The sequence below is a fragment of the Protopterus annectens genome, chromosome 4.part1, assembly GCF_019279795.1.
Source record: "Protopterus annectens isolate FY-2018-M chromosome 4.part1, PAN1.0, whole genome shotgun sequence".
In the NCBI taxonomy this organism is placed as follows: domain Eukaryota; kingdom Metazoa; phylum Chordata; order Ceratodontiformes; family Protopteridae; genus Protopterus; species Protopterus annectens.
Window position 1 is genome coordinate 952,042,175 of NC_056734.1, and position 8,934 is coordinate 952,051,108.

The following is an 8,934-nucleotide window of genomic DNA, read 5'->3' on the forward strand; positions in this document are numbered from 1 at the left end:
AGGCGGAAAAAGGGGAGTTTCTGAAGGAGTTCAGTGAAGTTACTGCTTCATATCCTGTTTCTGAAGATGGTCATATTCAGAGTTTGCTGACAGGTAATGTTTTGATTTGTACAGTTCATTTTATGGTGCTGGCAATGGATGCATTTGTCTTCACTTGTTTAAGTTCATGGCAAGGAGTGGTTTTGTATCATTGCCCTGTCTTTGTTATGGAATTTAAATTGCATAAGTTTTTCTGAACCTTTTTTAAATTTGTGCTTCAACTAAAATGAAGAAATATGAGCTGCCCTGCAGGAGCCATCGGGATTCAGGAAGAATGGCAGCCACTTGTACTGGATTTGGACACTGTTTAGTTATTGGGTGCAATGAGGTCTTGGGAGTAGTCAACGATTAACGTGGTAAAATAACCGTACATCAACTAATTAAAAATCCATGAGCAGGGGGAGACAAAAGTTTCAGGGGAAGAATATGTGGGTCCAACACTGAAAAAAATGTGGGAGAAAACGATAAGTCTGGAATATTTCAACCAGAACTCTTACCCAAAATGAGTTGGAAATTTTAAATAGAGGTTTAACCTTCATACCATCTATTAAGAGTGAAATAACTGATTCTGTGATGGATGTAAAACTTTTCACTCGAAATATACAGCTGAAACATGACTATGGTAATTTTTCACAAAATGAAGTATTTAACCTGAAAAAAACAAGTACTTATGTACCCAACTTACATCCATTAATTGATGCATCTTCTAAACTAGTTGAAGAAGACTTACACAAATACAATAATAACAGAGTTAAGAAATGGTTTAGTAATCTAAGCCCTAGATTAAGAACTGCACTAAGCACACTTAGGTGTGACACTAATATCACTATTACACGAGCGGACAAGGGAGGTCCAGTTGTGATGAATAGAAAGTTATGTTGAAAGTATGGAGAATATGTTGAATGATCCACACTTTTACTTCTGCATCACGCAGAGCGAAGTAGAAAGGTGTATTGATGAGATATCAACATTATTAACAGATTTATTAGATAATGGTATGATCACTGAACAACATAAAAATTTCTTTCATTTTCAACATCCATTGATTCCTAGCATACAAGGTATGCCTAAAGTTCATAAACAACCATTCCATCCTCCTATGAGACCCATTGTGGCTGGTCGAGGCTGGGCTACAGACCCCATATTGTTATATAGAGTTTTGTTTTAGACCAATCGTTAGCACATACCGTTATATTCTGAAGGATACCAAACAATTTCTCTTGATGTATGAAAAGATGAGAGATTTGCCTATTGATCTACTATATTGGCTAGTTACATTAGATGTCCAATCTCTGTTTACTATGATTCCTAACATTGAGGGCATTGAATGTATACGTAGATGTTTAGAAACGTATTCCAACTTCCTTGGACTATCAACAGATATCTTATGTAAGTTGCTGAATATTGTTAACCAACAACATTTTTACTTTTAATCAAAGAATTTACATACAAAAAGATGGCTTAGCACTTCATGTGCCAATAGCTACGCCAATCTAGTAATGGCTGATTGGGAAAGGTATAGATTTGAACTTGACAGTTTTAAAAAGTTTGTCACGTTCTATGTACGTTTTGTGGACTATCTTTTTTTGTTGACAGCTAGTGAAGAATTAGGGGACTTCCTAGAAGAAGTAAATATGTTGACACCTTATTTGAAATTTACAATTAATGCATCATTAACTTCATTTCCTTTTCTGGATGTGTTTGTAGAAAGATTGTCTAATGGTTTATTGAACACGGGAGTTTTTAGAAAACCCTGTTATCGGAACTCTATTACACGGAGCTAGTATGCATCCCAAGTTTGTTTTCAGAAACATTGTGAGAGGACAAGCTGAGTCTCTCATCTTAACCCCACAGAAACAGGTTTTCATAGTGAACTAATCTAATCTTAATCTTATCATTTAATTGTATAGCCAAAGGGAGATTAATGAAGGCTTTGAAGGAGTAGAAATACTGAGGAACAACCGGTCTTCTCCTTACTTTGAGTAGAGTAGAAGAAGAGAATGATGGAAATGATGCATTAACTGATACATCAGGGTATCATAATGGAACTAAGGTATCCATATATTATGCACAGGATGTTAATGAGATCAGAAATATTTATTCCAAGCATTGGGATATACTTACTGTTGACCCACTACTACGTAATATAGTAGGAGATGCAACTAAATTTATATATAAAAATCGTATGAATCTTCATAGACTCTTCTGTTACCCTGAAAGAATAAGTAATAAATTATGCCACACCTCACCAAGTTGCACTAAACCTTGCAGGAAATGTAATTTTTGTAGCATTATAGATAGTACTGCATCTTTTACAGATTCTGTGAGCCAACAGTGTTTCAGTTTTAATGTTATGGCTACATGTGATACAGAACACATTGTTTATTTAGCCTACTGCATGCTTTGCCCAGCATTTTGTGGGCAAAACGGACAGAAGACTTAAGGATAGAATTAGGGAATAGCAGTATAATAGTCGCATTAAATCAAATAAAAATGCACTTTTGAAGCATGTGTTAGAAACATCAGTACAACATAAGTTTGTTTCTAGTTATACAGGTTAACACACTCGGAATAAGAAGAGATGTCATGAATTATACAGAACAAAGTGAGACTAGATGGATTATTAGGTTGAGGGCGGATAGGAAGCCAGGGCTAAATGATAGAGTTCCCCTGAGACCTATGTTGAAAGTTGAAGGTTTAAAAGTTTAATTTTCATATATATATATATATATATATATATATATATATATATATATACATATATATACATATATATACATATATATATATATATATATATATATATATATATACATGTATATATATACATACATACATACATACATACATCTACACACCCTTCAGTTACCATGCTATCTATGCAAGTGGTACTATCAAATATATATAAAGAATTGGTTACAGAATTTCATTGTTTTGAATGAGTTGGTCTTTTTTTATGTAGAGTTACAATGGTTAATTATTTTATATTAATTGATTGTATAATTATTTCACAGGATATGATGTTATTGCTTTAAAAAGTATATATAAGGTTTTTAAAGTATGTATAGCGTTTTGGCTTGAAGCCCATGAGGGTGAAGCACTTGCCAAATTTTATTATTTGTCCAATAAATTGGAATTTGTATCCATTTGGTGAGGTAAAGACTTTTTATCTTCTTGAAGTGAAGACTGCCTTGTTTCGTATATTTTATCATTATGAAGACTCGTTGATGTGGACTGTTTATATCTGCCTTTTTACACTCCTTTGCCTTGCATTAATTAAAAATTAAGCCAAACAGCACCTAATCAGAAAATGTTTTTGGCCAGAATGGGTACTGTGTGGCCATATATTCCCCACAGTTGGACACGGAAATGCCATAAAAAAACTTTCAAGAACTTGTTTCTTTGTGCCTTGACACAGCTTAGCATGGTCACAAGTGCACAGAAGTGGCAACAGGGGGGAAGGAGACCTTAGTAGCCTTTCAGTCTTATGTCTTTATAGCAGCTTCGAGACAAAAGCGCTAAATGCAGTTTTGGATTTCAGTGAAGTGCATTGGGTGATTTATTTTTTTACACAACTTTAAAGGGACTGACGAGTAAAAATTGGGGGACTGGCACTGTTATGAAAAAAGGTGAAGTAAGCAGAGGGGGTACATGATGGGAACTGCTAAGGAATGAACAGTATGAGAGTGGGAAAGGTAGGGCAGTAATATTTTGTAGGGACAAGTAACGATTGAAGATTCATAAGTTGCTGCTACTACTAGGCTGTTGATTAAGTGGATCATTTGTAGCCTAGCCACATGATCCCACTTTGAATTTCCAAGACAAATTAATAACCAGACCCCCAACAGGATGAATCACTTTGGACCTAGTTATGTCCCTTTTCTGTAAGCACTTGAGGCCCAGACCTTGGATATACTTAATTGCCTATCCATTTATCCAGGTTGTACTTAAAAATGTTGAGCGAACTACTTTGCTTTCCATCCAGGGGAGTCTATTCCGTAAGAGAGGTATTCTTTGTGAAAGACATCTGTCAAACCAACAAGTCATGTTTATATTGCAAAGCTCGTTACTCTTGCAGCATTTTAATTGCTTTATCTGTCCATGATATTGGTCTTGCGGCTTCCAATATTTTTTCAGCATTCTCCTTGATTATTTGGTGCTAAGGTGCTGAGAAGTATTGGAGAGGGGGTTACATTGGGTTGCACAATTTATTCTGATGATAGTGAGTTGAAAGATAAATTCCTGTGGCAATTAATTTATGCATTAATTCATTCATCTGATGCAATCAAACAACTAAGGTACAGTCATAATTCAGATCGTGTGTGTGTGTAGGGACGTGTAGATGTTGTCATCTGGATATAATGTTGCAGAATGTCTGCAATTTTTTTTTTCATATTTTGGTTAGTTGAGAGCTTTATGCCCCCTCCATCCGCATTCATACATGTGTACTCAGTCATTTGAATAGGCTGATAGGTAGTTACTAGGCTAACTGCACTTTTGGACCATTTTAAGCCTAGCCAATTTCCTTTTCCAAGTGGAGAATCAAACCCTTAATCTTGTGACTGTGAGGTAAACACCTTAATCATTATACCAACCCCCTTTTTACATCATGATCCATGTTGCAGGCAGAGAGCCTTTAAATAATACAAAAAGGAACGTACTTAACAGTTAAAACATGTTCCCATACTTGTGCCTCTGCTCTCGTACATTACCTTCTTCCTTTGCTTTTCAGTCAGACATGCAGTCCTCTAGGGAGATGCTCGTTGAGTTAAGATTTTGGTGTTTCTGCTAATTGGCAGCATAAGTGTACTATGTTTTATTCTTTGTTCTCCTTGGAACTCCATACATGAAACTCTGCATGTGTACACTTGCTGAGTTCCAAGTACCAATAGCAAAATAGAAAGTCAGAAAGCTAACAATTTTTAATTTAAATGTAATAGTTGATATAAACTGAACACAATTTATCATCTTTTTTAATTAATGTCTGCAGCCCAGCGGCTAGTACCAGGAGCCACCCCTGATGTTCCCCTACCGTTGTGCATCTTTAATGTTTGTAATGCAGATGGAAGCAAAGCACCTACAGTAAGGCAGAACCCACAACCTGCCTGTCATGCAGCATGAAAGTTGAATGTGCTGCCTGTGCAGCCACTGTGGCAGTACTAATATAGCCAGACTTCAAGCACTTAACAAGAAATACTGCAGTTGGTTTCAGGCTGTAGTCCTTAACCTTAAGCTGATACAATATTCCACACAATTAAGCTGCCTAAGTAGTTGAAATGTTTTACCAGTGTGTACGTCCAGTAACTATGTTGAGAACCCGAGAACTAAAACGTTAGACCATGCAGTACAAAACAGAAAAAGGGCAAGCCAACCACACCTGGTACAGTTGGTAGTTTTGTTTATCTGTCCCTCATAGTTATGTGAAAAAAAAAGACTACAGTGCAATCCACACTGGTAGGATAATTATTTAAAATAAGGTTAGAGCTGCTTGTAATACATTTTGGCACCACCTACAGGAATGGAGTTTTGGAGCAAAGGAGTACTTGTAGATCCCATGGTCATGGTAGCGGCCACAAAGAAAGAACCCACTGAGCAGATTTCTTGTGTTCGTCCCCCAAACAGGGAGTTAAGGGCATTGGACAGATTTGGGAAGCATGTGTATGCTTCATTGACTTTTGCACTCTGATCGTTATATTATTTGTTGCACTTTACAAGATTACAAAGGGATCTGATTAAGGAACTTTCAAAATCCCTCTCGGTTTCCAGTTATTCTGAGGCTCAGTCTTTTGTGTCCTCACATTTGACTACCCTACTGTTGATCAGTAAGTAGTCCATAAGGCTCATCATACATGCATTTGAAGGTACCTCAAGGGCTGCGGGTTCAGCCATTTCCATTAGGAGGTGTGACTGGATGTGTTTAACTTTGTGGAGCCCTTCCTCTTTCATCAATGTACCTTTTGATGGAATATCATTTTTCAGCCCTAAAATAAAGGAGGCACACTTGAGGTATAAGCAAAATAGAAAAAAATCTCTTTGCATTGCGAGTGGGAGTACGTTTTTCAACCCCTCAAAGGACCTTTTCATGGACTCAAAAAAGAGGTCAAAATATGTGGTTCAAAAAGTCCCAAGGGTCCTTTCTAAAATCCCAGTGTTGATAGTTCCCTCAGAGGCAGAAGGGGAGGGGGACTTAAGTGGAAGTTGCTGGCCACATGATGGAGGAAACCCGCAGAACCAGGGGTTCAGAGATTACTTCTCTGTTAGTCCTTAAAAGGAGGCCCAATTGTCCCATCTGTGAAGGCAGTCGGGGGTTATTTATCCCTGCACCAGAGAGCCTGACTAGACATTACAAAAGATACATTGGTGCAGAGGATTATGCTCACCACATGATTTATAAACAGTGCATACCAAGATACATATTCGCTGTTCTGAAGGCGGTATGGGCTTCCTTGAAATTGATTACATGTATAGATTTGCAGTTAAGGGACTGCACAGATTTCTGCTGATCTCACAAGACCCTAAAATAATTGAAGAAATAATTACCAGTGTATACCAAGAACCCAAGCTGGAAGTCCAAACAGTAAACAAAGAAAAAAACAGCTGGATAACCACGACTGTTGACAAAATTTTAATAAAATACTACATAAAAAGATAAGACCAGTGCTTTCGCTAGTGCTTCCTCAGGTCTTAATACAAACCACAGTAAAAGGCTCATACTTAAATACATAAATCAATTCAACACCAAAGCAATTAAGTATAATTAGCCTCTTAAATAGGTATATACAAAAATTTTCACTTTAACCTGCGTGCTTTTAAAGCAGGTTTTAAACTGACAGTACAATTAATTCTTGGTAGCCTGTGTGCCTGCAATTGTAGAATCCATCGCAATTCTATTTCCTCTAAATTATTGTTCATGTCACCCCCTCTATGGTTAACATGTACCAACTGTAATACAAAATTAAAATGATAGCCTGGATCCACCATTATGTGTTTTGATAAAGCATTGTTTTCACTCTGTTTACATATCTCATATAGATGCTTACTAATCGTTCTTTTAGTTTGTGTGGTTTTTCCCATGTAATAGCAGGAACAGGAAGCCCAAGTAGCCAAGTCAATCAAATGAGTGCTATTACAGTCTGCATGAAACCTCGGCTGAAACCTAAAGGGAGTATTAGGGCATATAAACTCTTGTACACTTACGACATGACAAAAACTGCACTTCCTGCATGGATATGTACCTGGATTCTTTATGATTTGATAAGAATTCTTATTATCCTGACTAGTCTTTTTAAGCTAATATTATTCTTATACACAAAATGTGGGGTTGCACCCACTATCTTGGGTGTGCCATGGTTCATAGTTAACAGAGACCAATGCATCTGAATAATAATCCTTACAGCTTTGTTACTACTAGTAAAACTAGTTACAAAGGAGTGTGGATACACTCTATCAGGACAACCATTTCTGTTAGCATTATTACCATTTAAAACATTAGGTAAAGCAAAATCAGAAATGTTACATTGCACCCCCTGTATTACATGTTTCTAATACCCTCTCAGCAAAATGTTCCATTCTGTTCCATCTCCGTGACAAGTGTATGACTATCTTCACATACCCTCTTGACCCTTAAGAACTGACTTATCACAATCTTGGGAAAAATATGTCTAGGGTGCATACTATCATAATTTATTCCATTACGCCAACAGAGTTTCCTATATTGAGTGGTAGTTATTAAACCCTATTCGTCCCTTGCCAGCATTCCTGAAAGGAGGCCCGATTGTCCATCTGTGAAGGCAGTCAGGGGTTATTTATCCCTGCATCAGAGAGCCCGAGTAGACATTACAAAAGTTGCATTGGTGCAGAGGATTATGCTCACCACATGATTTATAAAAATCGGTGCATACCAAGATATATATTCCCTGTTCTGAAGGAGGTATGGGCCTCCTTGAAATTGATTACATGTATAGATTTGTATTTGTGGGACTGCACACATTTCTGCTGACCTCACAAGACCCAAACAAAGTGAACGTTTTGAAACATGAGAATAAATCTAAAGTGAGTTCCCTGCTTTGTCTAGCAGAAGCATATCTGCATTGAGCAGGAATAGAAATCGAACCAGAAATAGATAAAAAATCAGGCAACAACTAAATGTGCCAAAAACAAAAAGAATATAAGGTGAAGGATCAGGCAAGAAGGCAAAAAATGTGGAAAATGCATAAATATAGTAGCAAGTATAGAAAACTTCTGGAAGAACCTCATGTTGATCAGGATCGAATGCAGGAATGGTCAAGGAGAAACGAATTCAAACCAAAAAAATGAAAGGTTAATATTGGTGGCCCAGGTAGTGGGCTATGTACACATTGGTTTACATAGTCCATTGAACATGTGGGAGAAACAGACAAATGTAGGTTTTGTAAAACAGAATTGGAAACAGTCGCCCACTTTGTTGCTGGTTTTGACAAACTAATGGCAGAAGGATTGCATACTGAAAGGCACAATAATGTAGCAAGACTGTTGCACTGGGGATTGTGCAAACATAATGGTACTGAAGTGGGTGAAAAACACTGAAAATTGAACAATAAAGCATCATGATGTGTACATCACATGGGATCACCCACTACTAACAGTTTAAAAGACAGATGGGAAAAAAATAGATGTAGTGGTCCGCGAAAAGAAAACAAAATTTGCGTTGATAATTGAAATTGCTACAGTGTCTTGCTTACTTAGACAGAGTCATACAATATCAAGATTTGCAGGCAGAAGTGATAGCAGTGTGGAAGAAAGATACCCAGACAGTTCCAATAGTAGTTAGAAGCACTGGGTCTTGTAAAAATGAATCTACAGTCATATTTAGATACGTTATCAATACATGTAACTCCTTATGAATTGCAGGAGGAT